Below are 27,820 nucleotides of genomic sequence, written 5' to 3'. Positions count from 1 at the left end.
CCCTCAATTACGCCAGGTAGTGTTAGAGCCACTTAGCGCTCTGAAGGTGAAACTGGAACAAACCTCCAGCAGAGATTGAAATGGAGTTGAAGCGATATGCCTTCATCATATAACATTAATACTCTCCACTAGCCGGTGATGCCTTCTGACAACTCCATGCATTATGCATAGAACGACGATAACTTTTTGACGGAGACTGATCTTTTAAGAGGCAACTTTTGTCTGTGCTAAATTATAAATAAACAGTTTGTTGGGGGGGTACTGACACATCTCCCAAAAAGCAGATCATTTAGACACGACAGGAAAAAAAAACGGCACAACGGAGTTATGTATAATGAACTTGCACTGTTACTGTGCGTTTACAGTTACGTCTACACTTGTTTAACATGTAATGATAATTGACATATTGGGGGGAAATTCAGTGAACTGCTCGACTGTTTTCTGGACAACTCAAGATATAGTAGTTATTCATGTGATAGCATTAACTCACCTATGCGACTTCCTGCCTCCTTTCAAGGGGAGTTAAAAAAGTGGGTCAGTCAACATGGCGGATTTGAGAGGGAGTGTGGGCAGAAGCAAAAAAGTACTTTAGTTCCGTCTGATCCTTCTGAGACGCTATCAGCTCAGTGATTTTTTGATGCATCTACATACCTCACCATGAAATCTGATTGGTTAGTGCACCGCAACTTGACTACAGTGTTGACTGGAAGTTTGCTGCAACAACTTTTTAGCATCTGAACATGGACGTTACATGTAAATAAGTTGCGTTTTCTGGCACTGAAGTTCGCGCCACTCCAAAGTCTAGTGTCGTTTGTGAATGCCACATCTCTTTTTTTTACCTTTCTGAGGTTCGAAACCATGAACCAATAACTAAATGATGATTCCAAGTGATCTATGTACCACACTACGTATGTGTGGTCTTCATCTGATGGACCTCGACAGAATGTCTCCACCCTTCACCTAATACAGCTGCTACCCAAAAACAATAATGAAAGGTCTTTGCCAATTTGCGCCTCACAGCTAGCTAGTAAGCACTATAGATCCCAGGGATCAGGAAAACACATCGACAAGAAAGGTGCTGAGACAGCGCATACCTCGCCTGAGGGGCTCATCCCATGACCTTATAAAAACATGGGACACTATCAAATCAATAAAACTGCTTCCATGACTCAACATCTGTGTTAGTACATGACAATAACAACGTACTAGTTTTCCAATTCTACTGTGTCTCAACCACAACACCACCACAGCGAGGTCAGTTCAAAGCTTTAAAACATGTTATAAAATGATGGACAAGAGCAACACATTTTGTCCTGACAGTCATGTGAAAGTCCATTGATTTTAGCGATTTGAATGTATACTTTTTGGATTAGTTGCCAATTCTGAACCAAGTTGGGCTCAAATAACCGCAGCAAAAACGAGTGGCGGAGGTGACACATGCAAACTTGGTCCTCAGCAGTCTCGACAGCATAACTGTGACACCTACCGCACAAGCACCGAAGTCATCGACAGAAAATACGGCAACTCTAGCCTCACTGTGTGCTGCGGACACATATTCCACACCCTCTTAGGTCTAAATATTTCAGCAGTGAACTATGAGAAAACCATGTTCATGTCAAACATAAGAAATTCATGTGTAACTCAGAGACTCTACCAGCCAGAAACATCAGCACGTACCAGAAAGATAATGTTTTAGCTGCGTCTGCCAAACCTGCACCACATGTCTCTGCACAGGAGAAGACGGCTGACCTGTATGTTAGATCATAGAATCATACAGTAGAATCTGCTGCCAAACTTCTCATGTTAAATGACGAATGCCAGCAGGACGTAACACGCTGCAGTAAATATCCCTGTGATATAATGTAACACACCAGCCTTGTATCGCCTGTACAACTCCCACACATGCACACATTGTTAAAAATAAATCTGGCGAGTGGAAGCGAACAGAAAACCCTCGGTGGACGAGCTAGCAACCTAATAGGGTTTTTATTGATGCATATTCACAGACCTTGTTAATAACTCCTGAATTAAGAAGAGGACTCACCCATGAACACGCTGCCTCCATCCTTTTACACCCTTTGATGTGCCTCGGACCTAAATGTAGGCCAAGGACGGGCACTGGTCATCACCACTGCAGGAGTGAAGCCGGCTCCTGGAACGGGGGCAGATTGATCGCCATTACTTTACACACACTAAAGGAAAACACTTTGTACCTACAGACATCTTGTACAAGCACTGTGACAACTACTCCCTCGGTGGCTATTACATTGTTATTACTACTGCTGTGACAACAACTGCTAATATTCCTCTCTCTGCTACTCCTCTAAATAGCATTACAATACCTTTGGCTTGTGCCACAATAGTCTTTACTACGGATATGAGTACTGCAACCTCAACACCAATTACAACTACCAATGCGATTTTCATTAATATAACTATTGTACTTTACCAGTACAGACAGTGCTATAAAAATAAATCCCAAAACGACCACCTCGACTACTACGCCAACTACCTCTACAACTGCTATGACATCTACTGTCAGTTGTGATGTTCCTACTACTGCAAAAAAACTCTATTACATCTATTAAAACTTTTGTTACTTTGACTGACAATGCTACTGCAACCATTGCAACAATTACTACTACTATAGCTATTACAACTACTAACATACTGAACAACAAAGACCACAATGAATACTTTTCCTGTTACCACCACTTTTACTATTGCTATGCACATCTCACCACTAAAGCTGCTATGGCCAATACAACTACTACAATAACTATTGACTATTAAAACTATTAATATCACTACTGCTTCTGCTAAAATAACAACTATTTCATTCAATACTATTATCGCTACTACTTCTTCTACCTCAACTACTTATACTTTTACTATCAGTAGTGACCACTACAGTCCCATAATGTACTGCAACAACTTGCTGAGGCTGGGCAGTAGAACAGGGGGGAGTCCGGGGTCTTGTGCTCACCTCACAGTTGGCTTCAACTACTCGGTGTATCTCATAACAAGTCATCCCCACCAATGACAGCAATCTTGTCTTGAGAAGTCCCAGCATGCAGTGTAGCGCTGAAAGGCTTCAGTTTGCATGGTTTTGATTTTGTTTTTTCCTGCATTGATATCATCTAATGATATTGACAAAATTACATTTAGACAACTGTGCAGTGTTTTGAGTTGATTTAGCACTAAGTAGACTTAAAATAATGTGTTAAAGAAGTAACATTTAAGTCATGGGTCCATTGAAATACAAGCAAGCTCATATTCGATACAGTGTTTACTAACCAGCTCACATTGGACAAAGATTGACTGCCCTGTTGGGGCCACCCCCATGCTACACTTGGATGCCTAGTGGCGGGCCATGGAACTACATCCCCAATTGAGAGTTTGAAACCCCTGGTTTCAATGGTAATTCGTCCTGACTAGTGACCTGGAATGGACTTCTAGTTTTGACCCAGGTTTGAACTGTCACCACGGCAACCATTGCAGGGTCCGTCACTACAAAAAGACACCCTGCTCATGTAGTCGCCGCTGTAAAGCGCTTAAAAGTTCAACTGCTAGCAGAGCAGCCACGCACCTGCCTAGTTTGACGAAGGTGAAAGTGAGTCACTAACCGTGTTAATCTTCCTGCCAGACTGCAGAACTGTCAGTCTCTTGTGACAATATTAGCTGAGAGATCTACAAAAGCAGATCTCCGGAGTAAACATTTCTCTGTTTTCATAGATTAGCGATGCAATCCAGCTCAGTTTTTGAAATATTAAGCAATAATAAAATCACAATTAGAATTTTTCCTTGCACAAAAGAGCGTCAGAAACATCCGAGGGGTGCACTGGAGAGCATGTTCATATTTCCTGCTCATGACTCACCAGTCTCTTTAGACAAATTTGTTGGTTCTCTTTTGTGTGTTTCCTGTCACTTATGACTGTACACGCTGCACAAGAACCAACCATGAATCCACAGGTTCCAAGCTACATCTATCTATTTTGTCATTTTGAAGAAAACAAGATCAGCCATTAAAGCACTAGCAGATCGGAGGAGATTATCGAGAGTTCTTGAAATAAATCTCAGAAGATGAGTAATTTATTAACATGCTGTAGTCAGCTATTTCCACACGCTGCTGTTTTCCACCCCAATTTCTTTGTGTCCTGCTTTTGACATTTTACAAAAGTCACACTCAGTAGGCGAGCAGAGTGAGGACACGAGTGCCGTCCTTCACTCTTGGTAGAATAAAAAGAGCAGGTACAGAGCACTCACTATTGAAATATGGCAGCGGATCCGTGACCCCTCAAAGGTTAGCGCGGGTTTTAGAATCGTTCACGGATAAATGATTTCTTTACACTCAGTGTACAGAAAAAGGCAGTCATGTGAGGACACTTCAGAAGACGCTGAGGGAAAATTGAGACAGTTTAGACCACACAAAAATGTTCACTGAGCATAAAAGGAACTGAGTAAAGTACTTTGGAGTGAAGTATTTTACCAATATAAAACGCTGCCAACCGTCACTATGGCTCTGAACACAACGCCTGCCACTTCTCTTGGCTCGGACGGCTGCTGCTTCTTTGCCAACAATATTTGACCCATTGAAAATCAATGAACCCCCTGTAATAAACCATTTTTTGTATTTAGCGTATTGCTCTCCGCATTGAAGCTTTCTTTCTTTATGTTAATAAACCCATGTTTCCGGATTCTCTCCAACATTAATATTCAATAGCAAATGGTGCATATGGCAAAAAATACATGTTTAAACCGAAAACAAAAAAAAATCAATATTCAAAATAATTCAAAATAATTTGTGTATAAAATACACTAATAAAATCCTCTTGTTAACTAATGTTTGCACATTTGCAGCTTGTTGACTCACATCCCTGAGAGAAATTGTGAAAGTTCTTCGAAGTACAAAACAACTTGGCTCCAAATAACTTTGGCAACCAGACCATCCCTTACCAACATCTCTGCCACAGGGTGACTCATGTGTAGCCAATATGCTGTAGCCCGTAGCCACACTAGTACATGCAGGCACAGGTTGGATCACTTGTGTGAGTAATTTTGGCAAACAGTTGGACTTCATTGTCCCTTTTTACGATCATGACACAAACCTGTCAACAAAGCGTCATTTGACATAAATTATCCCAAAGGTTGTAGGCGGAACCACCCACTATATATCGTGACGCATTTTTGGGCGAATAATCACCGGAGTTGTTGACATGAAAGCGAGTTTGTGGTTTTGCTGCATGGTAAGGTTACAAGATGGATTTGGTTGTAGCAGCAATCAATAAGACATCCAGAGTCCGGAGTAGGAAGAGGGAAGAGCAGAGGAGGAATAGGTTCAAGGGTTCAAAGAGCATCATCTTCAGCGATAAAGATTCTCGATCTGTTTGTCCTGCTGGAGGAAGCGCTGCGTAGAAAGCTACAGTTGGTACGTTACCGGTTTTCCTGGAACAGCTGCTCCTCCTCATGCGAAGCCAGTGAAGGTGGCTCTGACCAGGCGGCCTATTTGACTCTGCATTGAGTTTGACCTGTGTGCTCTAAGGGCACGTCCCTCCAACACCTCACTATTCCCCCAGAAGAGCTGGAGAGGGGCTTCTTTGTTTCAGATGATGCCCATGCAACCCAAAGTGGAGATGAAAACTAACCCTCATTTCTTCATGTGTTTACAATAGTTTATCTAAATGTATCACTCTGGTGTGTGTTTTAACTGTTTAACTTCAGGAGATTGTTGTAAACATTACCATAAAAACGATAAATATTGCCGCCAAACATTAAAGAATTAAATTACATTCATAAAATAACTCAACAAAAATGGGTGGAGCCTTTTGCATCCCATGTTGTGTTGAACTGAACCGCATCACTTTTTGTCTGAACATCATTGTTCTCCAAAATCTCCAGTAATGCACCTGCTCGCTGCTGTAATCCCACCAGCGGGAGGCCAAATGAAACCCGAATCCTCCCTGAAGTCCATGATACATCAGTAGATAATGGACCAGCACCACCAGCACCACACACCCACGACTCATGCGACTGAAATAAAGCACAAAATCATTAAAAGGATCAGATTCATTATTAAATCTGAAGGTCACAAAGAGACGGAGAATGACTAACTGTTTTTATTTCTTGTTTCCAGCTGAGCGTCCGTCACTCTCACTCGCTCACTGACAGTCTCTCATCCCGCTTTAAAATGCAGAGCCCGAGCCGGCACTCACTAACCTGGACCTACGTGCTGTATCTCCTGATGGTTGATTATTCCCACCAGTGCGCCTCGTGCTCATTAAGAGTCATCTGGGGAATTCCACGGATGCTAATACATCCACTTGTTCACTGCGGCGTTTAATGATGTAGCTCCTGACTCTTCTGTCTGAACTGACAAAACTTAGATTTAGGAGCAGCGACGTGGTTTTCCTGGCCACACCATCTATTCAGGATCGCTGAAGGGTCGTGGGAGCTTGATAGGTCCAAGGATGGATGGGCTGATCTGTCCTGTGTTTAAGTGGGAGGAGGCCCCGGGGCAGGCCTGGTACCTGCTGAGCTTCTCTGCTGTCCAGAGACAGTGTGAGACAATAGTGAACTAACAATGTTGTTGGTAAGTGATGTGTTGACTGCAGCTGCCTCCTCATTGTCACCCAGCAGTGGACTAACACTCTTCACCAAGACAACCGCACACATACAATACCGTGTCACACAAGTCCTTCAGCTACAATTAGCTTAAAACGTAGTGAGAGTGAATGAATATCAATGCATTTTTCTAAAATGTGTTTTTTCTTCCCTTTATAGTTGTGTTTTAATGACAACTGAAGCCTTTTTATCAGGTGCTACTGATTTAATATTTAAGAGTTTATTCAAATGAAAAACACATGACTGATGGTGATGAAGCTCACAAGATCAGCTGTTACCTTTTCCCACAACAGTCTCCACTCGGTTCATACTGATGGTTGCCACACTGTCCACGCCGACCTGAGGGCGCACAAAACACAGACAATGTTGCTGTCGTCAAAGTAACTGGACTGTGACATGACCTGAGAAAACACACTGATGGTCCAGTATTTACTTGTGGAAAAATGGGTTCATCCGAATTCACTGAATCATTGGGATCAATATGAAAGTTCAAAGCAGATTCGATCCGATGTCATTTTATTAGAACGTTACGTCCAAATGCCACGGAGTTTGCCTCCATCTGCTGGTAATAAAGGGAACTGCAACAATATCAACAATTCACCTGAGAGAGCATTAAATCATGTTTGCAGTCGGAGATTTATTGAAGCAGTCACATCTTACCTCAATGAAGGACGGACATTATCCTTGTAAACCTCCAGTATGTAAAATCAGCCTCATGACTTGACCTTGAAAAGCCTTTGACTTGTGAGTCTCATGGCATCTGATAATGTATGGAAATCACACGTTTTTTTTAAAATTGTGATTTATTTTCTCGATTAAAATATCAGTGGTGGTGTATAATAATCGATTGGATTATTTTACTTTACTTTTCCTAGACGTCATCACTTATTGGCCGCTCATGTCGTGGTGCTGGAACCTTTGAAAGTTTCTCACTCCTCCACAAATGTTGACACTTGTCGAACCTGGTGAGAGACATTCCCCAACATGCCTGCTCTTCTGCAGCTACGTCAGCGGTGGAGTTGAAAGACACTTGAGTGAGAACAAACTGTGCAGGATCAGTCGAGCGCTAACTAGATTGGCAACCTTTTGTCAGCTTGGTCAGAGAAAAGATGAACCCACGTGCCCTGCTTTCTCCGAAACCACTGTCAAATATACTCATTTTCCAAAACATCACAACATGTAATTTTGATATTAATACTTAAAGTGTACAAAAGGGTGGTGAGGCCAGCAATGTTGTGTGGTTTGGAAACAGTGGCACTGAGGAAAAGACAGGAGGCAGACTGGAGGTAGCAGAGATGAAGATGCTGAGCTTCTCTCTGGGAGTCAGCAGGATGGATAGGATCAGGAAGCAGTAGATCAGAGGGACAGCACATGTGCTAAGGTGTTTAGGAGAGAAAGTCAGAGAGGCTAGATCAGAGGTGGGCAGTTAAATTTCCTAAAGGGCCACATTATAAACTGTAACTATTGTAAGGGGCCATCATGCCCCATGAAAGGCGGCGATGACTTTGGTACATGACGAAAAAATTGTAAGGAAATGAACCATAAAAGATTAAATGGAAGCAAGGATATTAAGAAGTGTAAATATGGCATGAAACCTATTAAAAAAAAAAATATTTTTTAATAGAAATCAACATAAATATGCACCAAACATTGAAGATGAAAAGGCAATTTATTTCAAAATATCTTTTTAATTTTCTTTCGACAATTTTTGAGGGAAATACTAATAACGAACAAAAAAAGAAACAAAAATGACTGGCTAAAACGGAACCAGGATTAAAATATTATGAGTTATAAGTTATATAACTATAAGTTATAAGAGGGCCACAAAGACACAGTCAAGGGGCCGCATATGGCCCCCGGGCCGCACTTTGCCCAGGTCTGGGCTAGATGGAGATGGTTTGGACATGTACAGAGGAGAGAGAGCCAGCACATTGGTAGGAAGATGTTGAGGTTGGAACTGCCAGGCAGAAGGTGGAGAGGAAGGCCAAAGAGGAGCTTTATGGAGGTGGTGAAGGAGGACATGAGGTTTGTAGGTTTGAGAGAAGAGGAAGCAGAGGACAGGGTGAGATGGAGGAGGATGATCCGCTGTGGCCACCCCTGAAAGGAGAAGCCCAAAGAGAAAGAAGGAGACTTTAGCTGTTATCTTAGATGTTGTATAATGTGTGCTTTTTAACCCGAAGTTGCCATGGGTTTGTCGATGTTTTCAGGTGTGTAATTCCATGAAAAATAATTGAGAAACAATAAATAAAAACTGCGTCCTGAATTATTAAATACACTGAAAAGCAATAATGCATAGTGAAATTACAGCGAGAAAAAGAAGCTTAAATCTAATTCCTCTGTGCTCTCAGAGGCTCCTCTCTGAACTGTGCAGTGTGGGGTCATTAATAATTCACCAGCCTGCCCTCTACTGTGTTACTTCAGCTACAGCAACAGGAAACGTGGCCCCTCCCATAAAAGTGATTTATCACTATCACCGTGGGCCGCAACACTATTATCTATCCAAACAACACCGTCTCCATTTCAGCCTCGGCTTCCTCATGTGAAGGTCCCCAGTTGAGGAATCCCATGAACTGGTGGGAGCAGATTCTACAAGTTTTAGGTTGGAGCACATGAGAACAGATGTTCTCTAGACTAAGACAGAAAAAAATATCTCTAACTTAGTCATATACATGAAATTAAATCTCTTTTTTCCCGTCGCCATTTAACAATCGAGTCTAATGTTTACTAATAGAGCTCCTTCACAATTTAATGTGTGTTATGGAAAATTGTTATTTTTCATTATTCCCTGGAATATTTTACTGAGAGTTGGGTTTATGAAGATGACCTTCTCTGAGTATGGGGACCACCTGCAAGGCTGCAGAAAGGGAAAATAGAATGAAATAGAACGGGTGCCTGACATGGGCTGAGGCAATAATGAAGGTGCAAGATGAAATGTGTCTAAGGTTATGAAGCTACAGAAGGAGTTTGCTTTAGTTAGTTTGTCTGCATGACCTCAATGAATTGTGTTATCTCTGTTTTATACTTGTGTATTGTGAAGTGAGGGCTTTCTTTCAGCCCATATCAGGCAGCCCTGCAGGTGGCTCCCACACACAGAGGGTCATCTTCATAAACACAACCGTGACATTTTCCATAGCACGTGTTCCATTTGTAATACACAAAGTTAAAGGTGGGGAGAGTCGACAGCTGCCACAAGACACAACATCTGCAGGGAACTAATTCGTTGTTAAGCACTTCCACTGATTATATATATATATATATATATATATATATATATATATATATATATATATATATATATATATATATATATATATATATATATATATATATATATATATATATATATATATATATATATATATATATATATGTATGTAATTTTTAGTTATTTAGTAATTTTAACTAAAGTAATTTTAACTGAAACTAATGATGGACCCAAACATACATTTAAACAACAAAATATCGTTTATTTTGCATCAGTTTGACAATGGCACAATAAATCATGATGGTGGCTATATTCAAGTTTTTATATCACCTTATTTAAACTAAAGCGCTTTTAATGTCTTGAAAATATTTGTATAAGAATTTCAATTTAATAAGAATTAATTTCAAGTACATTCAGAGTAGTGGAAACCCTGGCATTGTGTAGCGAAAAACATCCCTGAACAAAAGCAAACACATGCTTTTGTTTGCTTTTGTTCAGGGATATATATACATGTATATATGTATATATATATATATATATATATATATATATATATATATATATATATATATATATATATATATATATATATATATATATATATATACTCATTTCCCACTCATTATTTATTTTCTTTAAAAAAGACCCCTTAAAAATAATGATGAATCATTTCAATGACACTATTTATTTCTGTATTTACATTTTTATGCATCATAGTTGAGCATGTTCATTTATCCATATTCACGTCTTTCCAAACTATTCCTGACTGCTTTGCAGGATATCACATAAAAAAGTCTCATAGTATAATGACTTTATTAGATACAGTCTAATAATAGGAAAATCTTCAAAATGAACCATTCAAGCAGTAATCCAGTATTTCTGTTTCCCTTTCAAACATTACTTTTGTTTTTCTTTAAATGTTATCTTCTGAGTGCAAATTTGTTTTTGCCAAATATTTATTTACAAAAAAAGGCTACATTATTTTCACTTTCTTTTATAATAAACATCATATTTTGAAATAATTCTATCGCCCAGAAACAACGTGAACTATATATGTTGTTAGAATATTATTTGTTTGTGTGTTTTCACTTTTAAGTATTGCATACTTGCTTGTCTCTGAAAACATTGTGGGATGTAGTTGCCTATTTTTTTGGATGGAAATTTCCATGTCGCTGAGCAAAGTAAAGGTTAGGTTAACCTTTACAATCGCAAGTTGCTTGTTCATTAACCTGGCTCAAGTTAGCAGCGTCTGATAGCAGACAGTACATTAACGTTGGTAAAATGGATTCCGTCTCTAATCTTATTGTGCATCAACCCTAAAGCAAAGGTGAACAAACAATCAAATGGAGCAATCTGATTGGATTCGGTCCATGGCATGATAAGCATATACTGATGTCAGCAGCCCCGGCACACCTTCCTGGTGCCAGTTGCTTGCTGGCAAAGGAACATAAACATTAGCTCCAGCTTTTACCAAGTAAAGTCAAGGTTCAGTTCTTTTGTTTGGCAGTTCCTCCTTTGTGCTCAGAGCAGGAGCAACCAAACAAAGACGAACCTACAGTGGTCTGATACAGTGTACAGTTTTTTATATATATATATATATATATATATTACACCTAAAAATGTGACTGTTCCAGTGCAATTTGGGGTCATTTTGAGCGACCAGATCAGACTCTGATCTTGAAGCTGTGTCTTCTTTTACTTGACTTCAAAAGGACTTCATACGCCCAACTTACAGCAGTGTTTTCTACACGCCTGCTGTGCATCACTTCATGAGTCAGTGGTGAAAAATCCACTTGGTCGGGATCCCTCTTGTCCAGCATGTTCAAAGTCTGGATGGTGTTTGCGCGATTGTTTTCCTGTTTGAATCTAAATCAAACCAAATTTTAACATGCGCCGACTTTCAATTTTGTCCACAACGGCTTAAATGAATTCCTACGTTTGGCAAAGCTTCGTGTTCATATGATGTTGCTCAAACTGCCAATCACTGCTCGCCACCAAACTCTGTTGGTAATTGCCTTGTGGACTAAATTTGGGATGTGTTGTTCCTCAATAATTGAAAAAAAAAAGCAATTAATTCCTCATTTACGATATAAAAAACAAATCTATCAAACATGTAGAATTAATGAAAACAGACAAGCTGTTGGAAAAAGTTGAAATTATGAGATTAAGGAATTAAATGTGAATTAAGGTTGAAATAAAAGTGTGACTCTGTCTCTCCTTCTTGTACATTCAGACCCAACCACAGCCCTGAACAAAGTCTTTCCGCTCCGCTCTCCTGCCGGTACACCGCGTACTTTTTTTGTTTACCTTTTGGACGTGGCTTGCCAAAATGGTTATATAATTGTTACCACACTCGAGATCTGCAAAACAACATCTGGAATTCATGACATGTCGAAACCCGGACGTAAACAATAAAAACAATATGATAATCAAAGCAGACAGGATGCCATCACCTCTTAGCCTGAAGCTGCTCATGGAGGAATTCGACGGTCTGGGTGTGAACTTTTTTGGAGAGGCAAAGTGGTTGTGGTGAGAGACGAGTTCTCAAATGCAGTGTCTTGAAAGGCGAGATCGTCGACGTCTGAACTGAGATAATCACAGAGGGAGAAGGAAGAAGCATTTGAGTTCTTTGCATTGCAACGTGTCTGTGTGTAAACACTCCCCAAACATTCACTCAACAGCCACAGATAAGCAAAAACATGTATGACTATTACCAACCACTAAAAAGCAGCGGTTGGCATGGAAACTAATGTTGAGCAAGAATTATTTTAAGTTAACACTGTAACAACAACCCTCATTTTAAAAAAAAGGGTTTCGATATAGGACACTCACTGCAGACAAGAAGAAACTGTGATAGGGAAATGAAGATTTCAGCTTAGTTATTTTAGCTTCATCGGTGGAGACAAATTTCTCCCCCAAAAACATTTCAGCATCGCTCGTAATTCATGTCTTAACACAGCCCGGTTACTCCAACACACTCCAGAGTCGACACGTTTTGTGTTTTGCTGAAGCCAAAAGTATTTTTAGAAGACACCTGCACCTTGTTGTTCTCGATTTTCACGTGCAGAACATGAACAGAGGTATTCAAGTTCCTAACTGTAAACCCTTTCATCGCAAGTCTGTAATTAAAATAACAACGCTGCCACACTATTAACTGGAGCTGCATTAAGGTCTGTGACTTGTGAAGTAGATAAGTTGTGTTTATATCTTTTTTATATATTTTTTATGGGGAAAAAAAATCCAAAGCTATGGATAGATATGATAGAATCAAGAAACTGGTCATCACGAGAACGTTTGCGATATTTAGAGAAGCATGCTAACACCAAAGTCCTCTTTGACCACCACCAAGTGCATTATGCGGACGATTGAACAAGACAATAAGGGACTAGGGAGTAATGTGTGACGAGGATCCAGTACTGGGTAGTGGAACAATGATGATGAGGAGGAAACTGGTGCTGACGGGTCACACACTCTCCGAGAGTGGAGGCACTGTCCAACGCTTCCGCGCACCTTTGTGCTTGGTGTAACTTGCCCACTCAGAGTCAACAAGGCTGAGGCTGTCCACTTCAGCACTTTGGTCAGTGGACAGCTCCGTGACCCCCCGGCAGAAGGTAGGCTGCTAGTGTTGTGATGAGAAATTCAATGTTTCACGTGCCAGCTTTATTCAGGGGTTAAATTGAGCCGTCTGTCTGCTGTATCTCATGTCTCTTAACAGTTTACTATGGTCCAGTCCTAGATGCTATTGAAGAAATATTAGAAATCATGTGAATAAATGATCATTTAGTCATATTCTATTTTCTAAATCATTATACAAACTGTGGTGAAAAAACTTTTCTCAATTCTCTCTCCTAAAATGGTTGTTTTCCATTGCCTTATTGAAGTTTTTTAATTTGTTGATGGTCCCTAACTGACACTGGGTCGTAGCATTAGCGCTGCCTGTGAGAGTGTGCCCGCGATCAGTGAACCCGAATGGGGATTCGGAAGAGGATGTCGCCGCCAGTACCGAAGGAGAGGTCCAATATCAAACTACTGTATTTTCACCACGGTGTTTCGCCAAGACGCCAGCACAGCATGTGTTGATGTGAACCAAGGCAGACACACGCATCAGAAAACCTATGAGGACCACTCCGTCTATTAAAACAAACACAGATCCGGTGACTCAGAGTTGACCAGTGTCATAATCAAAGCTTCCCTGTATTAAAAATACCTTTAAAACTACGGTCGTGAATCAAAGTCCACCACACTCTCCACAACTGTCACACGCTGGTGTCGGCTGTCAAACCACAGAGCTGGAGAGCGCGGCGCGCCGTCACGGTCTCGTCACGTTCATATGTGCAAGTCCAATGCAGCGAGTGCACCGTGTGTTTATCGAATTTATCATGAGATGCAGATATTGTTTTTGGCGGTATATCATGTACGATAAGTTATTGCTGATCCCTAGGTTCCAGGCAAGGTGCTAAATGCACGGCTCGAATCGTCACTGGGGACAGGGACACTTACATCGGCTCACAAGACCTTGGTCACCGACCGGGTGTCCCCCATGGGTTGCCACACCCAGTATGAGATATATGACATTGATGGTGGGTAAGATAACTTACAAACTCTTAGAACAAATATACAAATAGAGAAACACATTTACAAACTTCTTTAGGAATTTAGGATTATTTTGGATTTTCTTTTGTACTTGTAATTGTGCTTTCAAAGCGATTGGTGGACGTGGAACATTCCCAGCAGCCACTTCCGGATCTCATCCGTAATGTGGTGCCCTCCCTTTCTGTATAATCTGCGCCAAATTTGCATGCACTGGAAACACATTTACAATCTCAGAAAAAAATGCATTTGCTAAAGAAATTTGTTTGAAATGCAAATTTGTTTCAAAGGTTTGTCAGTAGTCAGTAAGTAGTACTGTATGTGTTGTTGTTTTTTTCATTCTACCCCAGGCAGTTCCTCACAGGTCTTGTTTTATGCCCTGTTCTCTGGACGTTTTGGGTTTTGGATTTACAGACTCATCTATCACTCAATGTACTTGAGTTATGAATTAATCTAGCTAGTTGCGAGGACAATTTTGTGGTGGAAAAAGTCAAATAAACTAAATTGTTAAAATACATGGAGATACATAAAGCAAACAATTGCATTCTGCAAAAACTACAAAATATAAATTGCTAATCATCAACCGCAGTTCATATCACAACCGAAATTTGAAACAGGAAGTTCAAGACACAATGGAAGATTTCTACATCGTCAGTCTCATACTTTCACGCTGACCTCATGAGGGTCGGATAAATACGGGCCCGGGGCTGCACTTGGCCTCCAAGCCTCGCCCTTGAATCCAGCATGCTGAGCAGCTAACTAATAAGAATGTAAAACTGATAACCCTACAAACTGCGGGGGTTTAAGCAGAAGTCGAAGTGAAATACTAAATAAATAGTTCCACTTAGCTTGTTCAATGTTTACTGCTAATGTGGGCCTTGGGCACCTCTGTCAGTCAAAGACGAGACGGTTGGCACTACAGTGACGTCTGCTCACAGATCTAACCAGGTAGAGCGTCAGTAGACGCAGATGAAAGCCCCCTCTGTTGCAATGGATGCATAAATGACAGCTAAAGATAAAAGTGTGACCCGTCCTAGTCTTCCTGTGAATCTGGCATCGCCTTTAGTTTTGACATCACTTGGCTGATGCCGCTCCCTGTCAAACCAAAATTAAAATGAAAAACCCCCAAGCCTCCGTCTTTATGTTGCCGTTGTCTACTTTCTGTTGAATGGCAGCCATGCAATACTTGTATGTTTGCTGATTCAATGTTTCTTTTTGTTTTTTTCTGTGCCTCCCATAAGGAAGCTGGAGTTTCCCCAAATGTATTTTTGCTCAAAATTTGTTGAAGACTGACACAGTGTTCTTGGCTACTTCAGATGGTATCATTGTTTGTTGTGGTTTAGATACGGCTGTTTGCAGCATGCACTGTTAAGAGTTAAGCAAGACATGTCCAAAGTTCGGCATCTGGGCCGTTTGTGGGCCTGGATCACATTTCATACGGCTCTCAGCCTCTGTCCTAAAAGGTAAAAGGATGTTAATGTGAAATTAAAACTGAAAAAAGTGATGGGCGATAATTCATCGTACACGATATACGCCCAAACACAACTCTACGATGACAATTCTGCATCTCACGATAAATACGATAAACGCGCGGCACTCGCTGCTTTGGACCTGCAAACTGAACATGACAAGACTGTGACGGTGCGCCGCGCTCTCCAACTCTGTTGCGTTTGACAGCTGACACAGGCATCGGCGAAACACCGTGGTGAAAATAGTTGGATATTAGACGGACCTCCGCTATTGGTGGCGGCGTCTTCTTATGCGTTCCCATTGGGGTTCACTGATCGCGGACACACTCTCACTGGCAGTGCAAAAGCTACGACCCAGCATCAGTTAGGGACCGTCAACAAATTATATATATATATATATATATATATATATATATATATATATATATATATATATATATATATATATATATATATATATATATTAGTGAAATCTTCAATAAGGCAACAAAAAACAACCATTTTAGGAGAGAGAAATGTGAAGGTTTTTCATCACACAAGACAAATGACTGATAGTTTGTATCATGATTTGGAGAATAGAATATGACTAAATGATCATTTATTCACATTATTTCTAATATTTCTTCAATAACATCTAGGAAATGTGTCCAGACCAGCCCATAGTTAAAGTCGACTGTTAAGAGACACGAGATACAGCAGACAGACGGCTCAATTTAATTTTCATCATAAAACAGTTTCAAGGGAGACTGTAGTGTCCAACACATGGAATAGAAAGAAAATGGATTTATCGTGATAACTTTTTTTGTTCATATCGCCCATCCCTACTGAAAACTAGTGGTAAAATGGGGCTGTAAATCATCTGTAACTCATGCAGGTTAAACATGGTCGGGTACAACTGTTGGCCCACTTTTGCCCGTCCGATGAAGAAGCAAGTGTTTTCCAAATCCATGCTGCTCAAACTCAGTTTAAATTATACACACCACACTTGGTTACACATTTTGAATTTGAAATATCATGTTTACTGACTTATTAATGTCAAGTTTAAAACAAGATTTTCTTTTTTTCCTCACAGAGTTCCTTTGAACTCTCAGGCCCTCTGAATAAAAAGATATTTTGGTAAGACATTTGAAGACATGAAAAGTGTTGTATTTGCAATTAAAATTTCAATAAATGGCAGATTTGCGTTCAAGCTCTTTCAGTTCAAACAATTGCAGGGGACCCAGCCTCATCGAAAGTGGCCCTCTTTGAACAAGTTTGGGCACCTGTGGACTTAACTAACTAAATGATGTTTTGATCAACAATCTGATGAAAAGTTGCCAGCGAGAATAAACCCCCCGCCGCTCTCTTCTGAACAGACTCTGTTGGCTGAAAACAAGCAAGAATCAGAGCCTCAGTAAACACTAGCACCATTATAGGTGGTTAAATGGATTAAAAAGGTAAACTTGGCTTCGGACTGCGTATGTTACTTCTTATTCTGAACAGAACTAACCGTCATCATGTGTAGCTTTACAGATCAGACAAGTCATGGAGACATAATCTGACCTAAAGAGGGGAAAGATCACATGTGAACTCCAGCTATTTAATATGAGCCGCCAAGTCAAGAACAGAAAGTGAATGAGTTTTGTGTTTTATCGCTTTTTTGGACAGGTTCTACAGGTACGGAACACTTCCTCAGCTGGCTCAAGTTTGGTCCCAGAAGACTGCTCCTACGTACTTTCAAACTCTTCCCAGAATTCTTCCCCACTGATGTGCACTCAGACGATGCCTTCACCTGTCGCAATTCGATTTCAATTAAGAATACCGCTGCAGCCTGGCAACAGATGAGTGCTCCATCACTTGGAAGCTCCCTTCATGATGTATTGGAAGCTAACGCTTTGTTCTCAAGCAAATGATTCAATACCATAAAACTTTTTTTACAAGCACAGGAAAGATGATCAGGATGAACTTGTGTTCCAGATTCTCATTTGGATTAAAACAATGACAGGAAAGCGAAGAACAAAAGCGTTTCATTGTTGAACGCGCATGAGGCCGTCTCCTATCAGAAAAATATGATTTTATGGCAAAATGAGTTCAGCGGAATCATGGCTCATAAAGCGGTCAGCTCTTATATCGCAGCTGGAAACTGGCACGGTTTGGGAACACTGTGAACCCGAAGACAATTGAGGAAGCCTGTTAATCATTTATGTAATTTTGACTGAAGAGACGGCATTGTTCGAGCACGGCTGTGGTTCTAGGACACAGTGCCGGATGAATGGAAGTCGAAAGGGGACGTGAGTCTAAAGGACAGATGTGATGTTTACTGCTTTTATTCTGAAGGTCAAGTACAGGCTTCACTAAACAACTGTAGCCGTCATTATAAATCTATTCATTTATTTTAATTTAACGGTACGTTTAACGGTGGAAAAATGCATACATTATTATTTCTTTTGAACAAATGAATCATTTATGGAATCATAAGTGCTCTGAACATGAAATAGACAAGACATATTTGTGGGAATAAACTTATTATAACTGATAGTTAAAGTGGTTAAGACCTAGTTTCCGTTAAACTTGCTTCACCACATAGGAATTGTGCACTCCTTCAATGTCTGTGAGTATGAACACCTGGAAACTACTGTATATGTTGCTTCCAGACGAGTGTGGAAGTCACTTGTCACTTGGCGTGGAGACGCGACACTACAGTGTCTGCCGTTGTCACCTCAGCATGGCCCCACGCTGTGGCCACCCGGTCTCACAAGCTTTCGCCCATCATCCAGGCGGCGCTCCAAGGCCCCAAGCATTGCGAAATAACTTTGCCCTAGTGGCGGCTCTGAGCTTCTGAAATCACCTGTTCGTGTTTGACCTCACATAATACACGTCAGGTTAGGTGACAGAGAAGATCCCTGCCATGTTTGACGTCAAGTCTCACTACAAAAAGCTGCATTACTGCCACACTCACTGACTAGAGAGGAACCCGCCTCCATGCAAATCCAGACTATCATGATAGGACTGATTAAAACAAGCGCTATTGTACTGTAAAGTCTTTATCCAACTTTTTTTAAGCCAAGTCACACTTTGTTCATTGAAAAAAATCCCGAGGCACCAGCAAAAGAACCACGGCCAAAGTGCAATTGTGCTTAGTCGAAAGTCCTGGTGAAAATCCCATTTATTTGTGAAAAATTACAGCTACTGACTCTGGGCTATTTTTTACATGCTATTTGTAGAAAGAAAAATGCAGAAAATGTACTGGTTTAAAAAAAAGGTGGGTTATGTGGCTAAACATATCATGATTTATTTATTTTAAGTAACTGTTTCGATTTTATCACAGTCTATTTTGCATGCTTTTATTCTAGTTTGGGGAATTTCCAGAAAAATCTTTCATTCCTTGCCTCAGCTCGCTTCATAAAAACAATGATTTTTTTCTCTCTTTACTTTTTAGCCACCTTTTAAACCACAAGCTAACTTTGATGGTCTGTAAGGAATAAAGTTTTGAAGCTCCGTGAGCAGACTGTCTTTGGCGTCGCGGTCCGACGGGGAGCACCGCAACATTCTGGCGTGAAGGTGTGTGGTCATGTTAGAGGCTCAGGTTTAAAAACAACTCAACCTTGATCGGCATCTTCGCTGTGAGTGAGTGTGGGGGACGAGCAAGTCAACGCATCGCACCCGTTGAAAAACTGTGGCCTGGAAAAAGATGTGCGCAGTATTTTACTACTATCAAAGGATTGCTATATAGATGCTATTAACAAGTTAATATTTTATCGCGTATCATTGTTTTCTATCTAAAGTTACGGCGATGAGAGCTTTGATGGTGAGGCGGTTGGCATGCGCCGCTTTTATTGCTCTTGCTGCCAACCATCAGTCAGTACCATAACACACCTAGTTAATAAGTTTGGCCCGGCCTGTGCAAACCACTATGCTTTTCCATGTTTTATGAGTTATCGGCAGTGTCATGCTGAAGTCAGAAAGTGCTACGTTTATCCACTTCTGAATAACTCAGCTTCAAAAGAAGTTTTTTTCAGTGGATCTAAGTGATTGGTGGGGGCCATTTTTGTATAGTTAAATCAGCTATGACTATGAAAATATATATTTTTAAATGTTTATTTTGATGGAAAACTGCTCAGTAAGTATGTGGCCCCCTTTAGATCTTTTTTTAAATTATATATAAACATTGTTTAATCATAGACCATGACAGTGATGAACTTCGATTCATTCTCAGAGAAGGATCATGGGGTCAGTAGGACCAGGACAATGTAAAAAAGTACTAAGCTTTAAAGCAATTTAATATTTCTTTTATTACTAGTATTCACTGCTGTTGTTCCAGTGATGCCAAACATGGCCGTCCAGAAGCAATGGAAGTTTGACTCAGGGCAAAGCACTCATTGGTCCATTGGAAACATATTGAGCATCCAGACAACAGCAGGTCGAGGAAACAGTAAAGTTAGAAGATGATTTGGGGTTAGAAAATGGCAGCCTGACATCCTCCTGCTGTGTTGTAGACGCTGCAGTTGGAGAGAGGGATCATTGAGTCAAAAAAACATGACAAATACGTTTTTTAAAGACCAACGGAACATGATTTTGGAACATGTAAATTTTAACCAAAGCAGCTCATGCTCTCCGTCAACTCACTCTTGACTCTTCTTGTTCTTTGAAAAAAAAATTAAAACTCAGTTTGAATTTTAATGAAAATAAATCAAACTGGAAATCAAAGCGCAAAACTCACTGAACAAGCGTTGTTCCTCTTATTTGTTTGGTTTTGTTTTATCTAAAATTCGTAACCTCAAACAATGTGTGCGACAAAAAGCAGAGCGACAGTCTCACAGTTTATCTCACCTCTCACATGTAACACGACCTAAAAAAATACACTTTTTTCACAGTTTAACAACACTAAGCTTGAAACACAAAGAAGTCCAAAAAAAAAAAAAATTGGCAGGCCTATTTTTTATTTATTTTGTCACGTCTGACTCGTCTGTGATCATTCGCTGTGTGATTCGGTGAAACCTGTATTAGCAATGTTGTCACTGTGCACAAAAACAGTTATTTTAGTCTGAACAATTGACAATTAAGACCAAAGACCAAAGAGAAAAACACACAAAAAAGGAATAGCTTAAGGAATAATTATTATTGTCTTCACTTGTCAAACACTTGCTATTTAGAAGATAAAAAAATATCCAGCATCTCTCATCATGAACCCGCAAAATAAAGCGTCACATTCGGTTGAAGCGACTTTGAATGCAGCACAGGCAGCTTCCTTGCTATTCATGTCACTTTCTGTGGCATTACAGGCTCACACGTCTAATATTTTGAATTAGATGCACGTAAATCGGATGTTTAACTGACTTGTGGCCATGTGACCTAAATAATTCTGTCAGAACAAAAACACATCGGAGGTACGGAGACATGTTTAGAAGAAGTGCTTGATAGATATGAATGTGTTTTCACCGATGTGACTTTCTTTGTTGTCGTCGAAGTGGAACTGATTTAGGTTTCAGTCTGTTTTTGATTCACCAAATAACAAGCACACGGCGCTGAATTTTAATCTGTGCTTCAATCACTGCATATAGTGAATAAAAGATGAGATGGAAATAACAAATTATATTTAATAATCTCGCTGCAATTAAGCTGTTCTCTTTCTCTATATCTGTGACTTGCAGCGCTCTTTAATCTCATCTGTTAGCGCCATACAACTGCTTTACTTAATTGTTTTTTTTTTTATTATTTTATTTTTGTGACAAAGATGACGATTTTTCACATTATTTTGAGTCCAAAGAACAGTTCCACTGAGGAGCCCAGAGCAGATGCCCTGAATGAGTTTGGCTTCCAAGAACAAGAAGGAGGTCTTCATTCATTCATGTTATTGGGTGGTGCATGAGGAGTGAGGTGTGGAAGGGGACACCCTGGAAAGGTCATCACAGCCAAGGTAATCACAGGACTTAGACAGGAAACCGTGTGTGGATAATTGCTTTTGTACCCAAAAATGTTCAACTCCAAGCTCTGGTTTGTTGGCCAGGATGGAAGTTCATGCTGGTCACTCACGGGTCGCTCTACCTGTGCCCCCCTGCAATGTAGCTACTAGCGTCATTCGAGGAGATGGAGAGACGAGCCTATGACAGAGTTCCTAGATGAAGTATGCGAGAAAGTCATGTGAGGGTTGTGAAGGACATGTATGCGGACGGTACGACCGACAAGTGGACAGTGTTGTGGTAGGAGAGACAGCTCTCTTCCTTACTCCTGTTTGGTGTGGTTATGGTGAGGATAAACAGGAGTCTACAACGATGATGATGTTTGCAGATGACTTAGTGATCTACTGGTGGAGTGGATAGAAGAGAAGCTGGTGAGTTGTGGCAGACATGAAGGGGTTAACAGATCTGAAGAGGCAGGGAATAATTTGGACAAAGCATGTGGTAAATATATGGTACATGGGGATCGGAAAAGAAAGGGGCGATGCGGAAAGATGAGCGAGACAGGTTGATTTGCTGGGGCGCCCCCTGATGGTACATGTTAAACAAGAACTTCAGCCCTAACTTGAATTGTTGCTGTTAGGAAATAAAATAAGGCTCCAGTAGTTTCAGCCTGTTATTGCTAATGCAGGAAGATTGGTGGCAGATGTTGGTTTTGGGTCAGTTTCAAGAACACATAGTTATCGCTCCTTCCTCATATGATGATCACTTGTCAGCAAGACAAGGAAGAGGATGGTTTAATCAAATAATTGCATCTAAAAAAAATTCTGAAGCGCGAGATATGTGCTTACATGTTTGAAAGAAGTATTAAGTTAAACTTAAAAAGCAGAGATAATAATTTCATATTTTCATGTTTACACTGCTGCTGGTTCTGAGACATTTCCAACTTAAGAGAATCTCCGAGCAGATAGAAATTGTATAGCGTTTTTCGAGCCTGAATTTCACTGTTTAATCTGGTTTACTTGTTGGGAAGGCGTCTTATGACATGGAATCAGTAAGCATCACAAACCAAGTATGAGGCTGTTGTGCAAAAGAAAAGAACACAATGCATGCCTGCTGTAGGTTTGGCAGTTGGTGGAATCTGGTTGTGAAAGAGAGGCGTGTCGCAACAATTAATGAGGACATGTGCTGGCAAAAATTTGGTGTTTGACAGGCCCCGCAGAGACTTGGTTTATGGCTCGGGTTATTGGCACCAGGAGCAGCCAAAGTCAACCACTCAAACAAACCTATGCAAATGAGATGAAACTTGACAAATTTAATCACTCTAAACGGGAAGTTACCGTGTGTTGAGTTACCAAGTACATTACACAACATCGGCGTGGAATGCTGTGGCGTGATCACGCCATCGCTGTAAGATGCATGTTTCATGGCTGCAGACAAGATAGTGGCAAAGATTAAGACCAGTAAACATTCCATTCATGCAAGTGTCACCACACCATATCTTGTCAACAGTACCAAGGTGTGTCAACACAAGAGTGGCCGATAATGTTTAGAATGCCATGCTTTTAGCTCCACGTATTAATATTGTTAGGATTATTCTGTAGTTAGTGCACTTCAATGAGTTAATAACGATGAATTATTTTTTATTTATTATTTGTTCATGGGTGTTTTTCGCTCTGAATGTACTTGAAATTCTTATGCAAATATTTTCAAGACATTAAAAGAGCTTTAGTTTAAATAAGCTGTTATAGAAACTTGAATATATTTCGGTAATATACCAAATTCATTCAAATTGAAAAATGTGGCTTCTTGTAGCTTTCTGTTCGTACACAACTAAACAGCGATTCATTGAGATTAGATTTTTTTTAATCGAATCCCACCCCTAATATGTATAAACTTGTTATTGTTGTTATTTAATGTTTATTGCCATTATGACCAGAGAAGTACAATAATTATTATTTTTATGAATTTATTATCTGAATTTGAAAATATATTTATCAGAAAATATTTAAATATTTATCAGAAAAAAACCCAAAAGTTAAACATGATGGCGTCATCATATCCACGAGTGTTTGGACATTGCTGTCCTAAATCTTTTTATACCCAGAGGCCTTAAACAGCAGCACCAGTGATAAAATAACTTTGTATGGTTTAAAAGCAGCAATTAAAAAAATGTTTCCTCCATGCATGGTGTTGTTGGAAACTTAAAAACAGGGGGAATTTTAATTACTCTGCGTATTGAAAAGATTGGCCAGATGAACTCAAGTTCAGGATATTGTCTTCAGCAGACATTCAATTTGAATTGAGCTGTCTAGACGCAGACATTCATTTTGGGTGTTCATTAAAAAGAAGGCACAAGGACACATCCAATATACAGCAGCAAAACAACACAAAGCACGTTGAATGTCGGTTAAAAAAAAAAAAAGAAAAAGAAATTCAATCAGAAAATCTAAGTGGCATCTTTAGATAATGGGTCTTATGTTTAGCCTGAGTTAAAGGAAGGGTTTGCCGCAAACATTTGCTCAGTTTAATGTTATAAATCACATGTTTAAGTGTGGACCTCCAAGCCATAAAGTGCTTCCAAAGAAACCAACATTTTGTGTCTTTTGTGCACAACTTTTTCGGTACTGTTCAGTGAAGCCCAAGGTCGAGGATTTTTTTGTTTTGTAATTGTTAGTAAAATTGATGCAATATACTGTATTTGCGGTCCATACTGGGACGATGCCTTTACAGTGTTAAAGACTTGGAGAAGTTCAGATACAGCAAATACAGATAATGTGACGGCATGTAAATAAGGTGTTTCTTTCATATTTAGTACCGTAATACAACGCTATTTTTTTATATTAATTTTCCAATTTATACAAACAGCCTTCACAAAGTCAACAAAAATCTCTTAATCCAAATATCATTTGATTGCACCATAGCTAACTGCACCCTACAGTAAAAAAAAAAAAAAGGCTTGCCTCTTGTCATATGACTGAATAACTGACTGCGCAAGTTGCACTTCTATAGTACAAGCAAAGTGTTTTTATTTTTATTTTTTTGGCATTATTATGTTAAAACTTTAACATAACTAGGTCATTGTAACTGAATTGAAGTTTGGTCCTGGTTAAGTTTGCATGGTTAGGTTTACAGCGAGAGGCTGACACGTGTGTGCACTCATGTGTGCATGCATGCATGTATGAATGTATGCATTTATGTATGTATGTATGCTAGTATCTGTGTATAATGAATCTAAACACATTAAATATGTATGATCGTCTTAATATATATTCTTGTGAAAATATGACCACGAGAATGAATTTGCTCACATCATTGGAAATATAAGTCGGTAAGAAACCAACTCAAACCACCATGAGATTTATTTGAATGTCACTCCATGTGTGCGTTCATTTAATGCATTTATGTGAGCAACATAATATACTATCTCAGCAGCATGTGCTAGGCTCTTATTATTTTCCTGACATATTATGAACAGGTACAATATCAGTATGTATGTATGCGCATATGATTTTTTTTTTATGTATGGCCATCGCGGCATGTATTCATGCATGTGCATGAACTTCCTTAGATGATGTGTCCATATGAGGAGGAGCACCAATCACAGTGGAAAAACATGTTTCTAAACGTTCCTCACCGCACCTGGTAAGATGTGCTCTCCAAAACTCAAAACAAACTATCATTAATATGTTGTTGACATTGAAGGACACATGGTGCCACTTTATGGTGCGTGTAATCCAAAACCAACAAAGCAGTTTCACCCTCACCTCAGGTAAAATTCCCAAAGCTTCTATACCGGTTCCTCCCCTGACTACACTATAGGCAGTTGCAGTATAAATACTGAGTCAACCAAGTCTTCCAACAACCACAGACTTGCAGGCATGGGCACCTACATGTGAGTTTAACATACTTTCAATCATATTTCACTGCGTGTTTATGAGTGCAGCTCCAAGGACTGTTGGCCATACAGGAGGGAGGTGGAGGGGGGCGTGCAACTTCTCTCACATGCATGGATGAAATTGTGCTTGCATTTGAGAAGGTGATGCATGTGCATTAGTATGCATATATGTGCATGTTATTATATGCAACTGTGTGTTCATGTATGGACCTATGTTTTATGCATGTGCATGACATTATATGTGGCAGTCAGATTCCAGCCTCATGTGAGCCAGGAGTGAGGTATTCTGTCCTCTGGATTCAGCAAAGCCGCAGTTGCTATCTGTTGATAGGGGAGTGTAAATAACACCGGTACAGTTAGTTAACAGAGACTTGACCAAGTGACCCGACAGGTATTTAAGAGCAAATGCAGCAGGAAAGGGAGATTAAATGTCTAAAAAGGTTCATATTCATTCCAGCGAGACAGAAACAGATTAAAACAGAATGGGGGATAAGCTTAAAAGGGATTCTCCAATAATTCCTCCTGATGGCCCAGCGGAAAGAGTTGCTAAACAAGCGGGGGATTATTTTGTTTTGCCTTTCACCCCTGGTTTGTATATGAGCATGGAGGTGGAGGGAGGGTTTGATTTAGGAGGGGGTTCAATCCAAAATGAGTCTGTTTGTCCTTTGAGTCATTGGGATCTCAATAATTGAGTTATTCTCAGGGACCACAGTTGTGATAGAAATCACTGTAAGGGAGGGCACCTGAGGTGACTGAACTGAAAGGTTGTAGTGAATTCAGCTATGGACACCCTGGACAGCACATCCTGGACTCACACTGTCTCAGGTCGTCCATGTTTGTGTTGCACCATGGGGCTAAGAATCATTATAGCTTCCATCTGTCCGGATGACGCTAACGTTTCTCGGCACTGTTGAGATGAATAATACGGAAAAACACGTTTGAACTGTGTTATTGCTGATGATTCCATCTCCATTATTCATTCAGCACCTTCCAAATACATAGCTAAGCGTTTTGACATAGATACAATCCAAACAGACGGCGCAACCCTCAGGCCCTACTCTCTCAATAGATGTCCGGTGCCATTCCCAGCTATATCGTAGGGAAATGTGAATTTATCAATCAAACTATTCCCATGCTTCAGCACTTAAATATTAAAACAACATTAAATATTACAACAAAAAATGGAATGAGATGAAATTTCAGATTAACCAAGAATATAAAATATGTATAAATAAAAGGCTTTTTCAGGTAAATAAGGAGATTTTTGGAATCAAGTGCAATTTGACAAGATAATCTATGACACTCCAGTTGTGAAATATAAACATGATTATTTTTGTTTTGAATCGCTCAATTAGGTACAATAAAACCGACTTGATGAAGTCGGTTAAAAAAACGTCTTCTTCCTTACGATTAACTTGGCGGAGTGAAACCAGTCGCACCAGTTACTCTAAACAAATATAGCTGATCGGGTAGTGCCAACAATACATTACCATAAAGGGTGAGTCTGGTGATGCATGCCAGCAGTGTCAGAAGGATGTGGTTATAAAAAAATTCTCAAAGTCAAACTGTCACTAGTTGTTCCGAGATAATTAAAACGGTCCACAAACGTCTTGGCAGACCAGATACGCTCTCTCAGGGCGTTTACTTTATGATCCTAAAATGACTTTTTTTTTTTTTTTTTAAACGCGTGAAAGCATTTTTAATGTCAGTCTGAAAAGCAGCACATTAGCGCCAGTTACGGTGTTCCTACTGTGTTGCTGGGTTAATGTAGGTCAAAGCAGTGACGGAAGGGTGTCCTCCGTTGAACCCGCGCGGCATGAGGACGCGCTACAGTCCGGCAGATGGCGCGCACAAGTCAGCCTCGGCGGCCTCGTCGCTCTCGCTCGCCCTCTCTCTCACACGCACACGCGAACACACAACAATACCGGGGACTGCTCCAGAGATGGCGATTGTCTGTCTCGGTGTACATCTGGAAGGTTACAAAAAAAGGCTTTAAGGGAGCTTTTACGCGCGGAGGACTGCCCTTGCGTGACCTTTACCAAGTCGGATATTAAATATCACTCATATTGTACCCCACCATAGAACAGGATATTCTGTAATATATGAATAATTTATAACAAGGATCTATTAAACGGGTTCATTATTGTGAAGTACAGACGAA

The 27,820-nt window shown here is 40.1% G+C and overlaps 1 long non-coding RNA gene across 3 annotated transcripts in view; it reads right to left on the bottom strand.

Moving 5' to 3' along the window:
* Positions 1–6,896: 6,896 nt before the first annotated feature.
* LOC128748762 (uncharacterized) overlaps positions 6,897–27,820 on the bottom strand; it is a 61,094-nt gene continuing 40,170 nt past the window's right edge. The window contains exons 3-4 of one of the 3 annotated variants that reach the window (XR_008412840.1): positions 12,280–12,412; positions 6,897–6,960 (exon numbers count right to left, since the gene is read on the bottom strand). This is a non-coding gene — a long non-coding RNA (uncharacterized LOC128748762). Of the gene's footprint in view, positions 6,961–11,198; positions 12,413–27,820 lie in introns of those variants that run through there. The other 2 variants (XR_008412839.1, XR_008412838.1) reach the window with 2 other exon arrangements.

This window comes from Synchiropus splendidus, chromosome 17 (assembly GCF_027744825.2).
Source record: "Synchiropus splendidus isolate RoL2022-P1 chromosome 17, RoL_Sspl_1.0, whole genome shotgun sequence".
In the NCBI taxonomy this organism is placed as follows: Eukaryota; Metazoa; Chordata; class Actinopteri; order Syngnathiformes; family Callionymidae; genus Synchiropus; species Synchiropus splendidus.
Note: the sequence above shows the minus strand (reverse complement) of the source record. Positions and strands in the feature narration are given on the sequence as shown.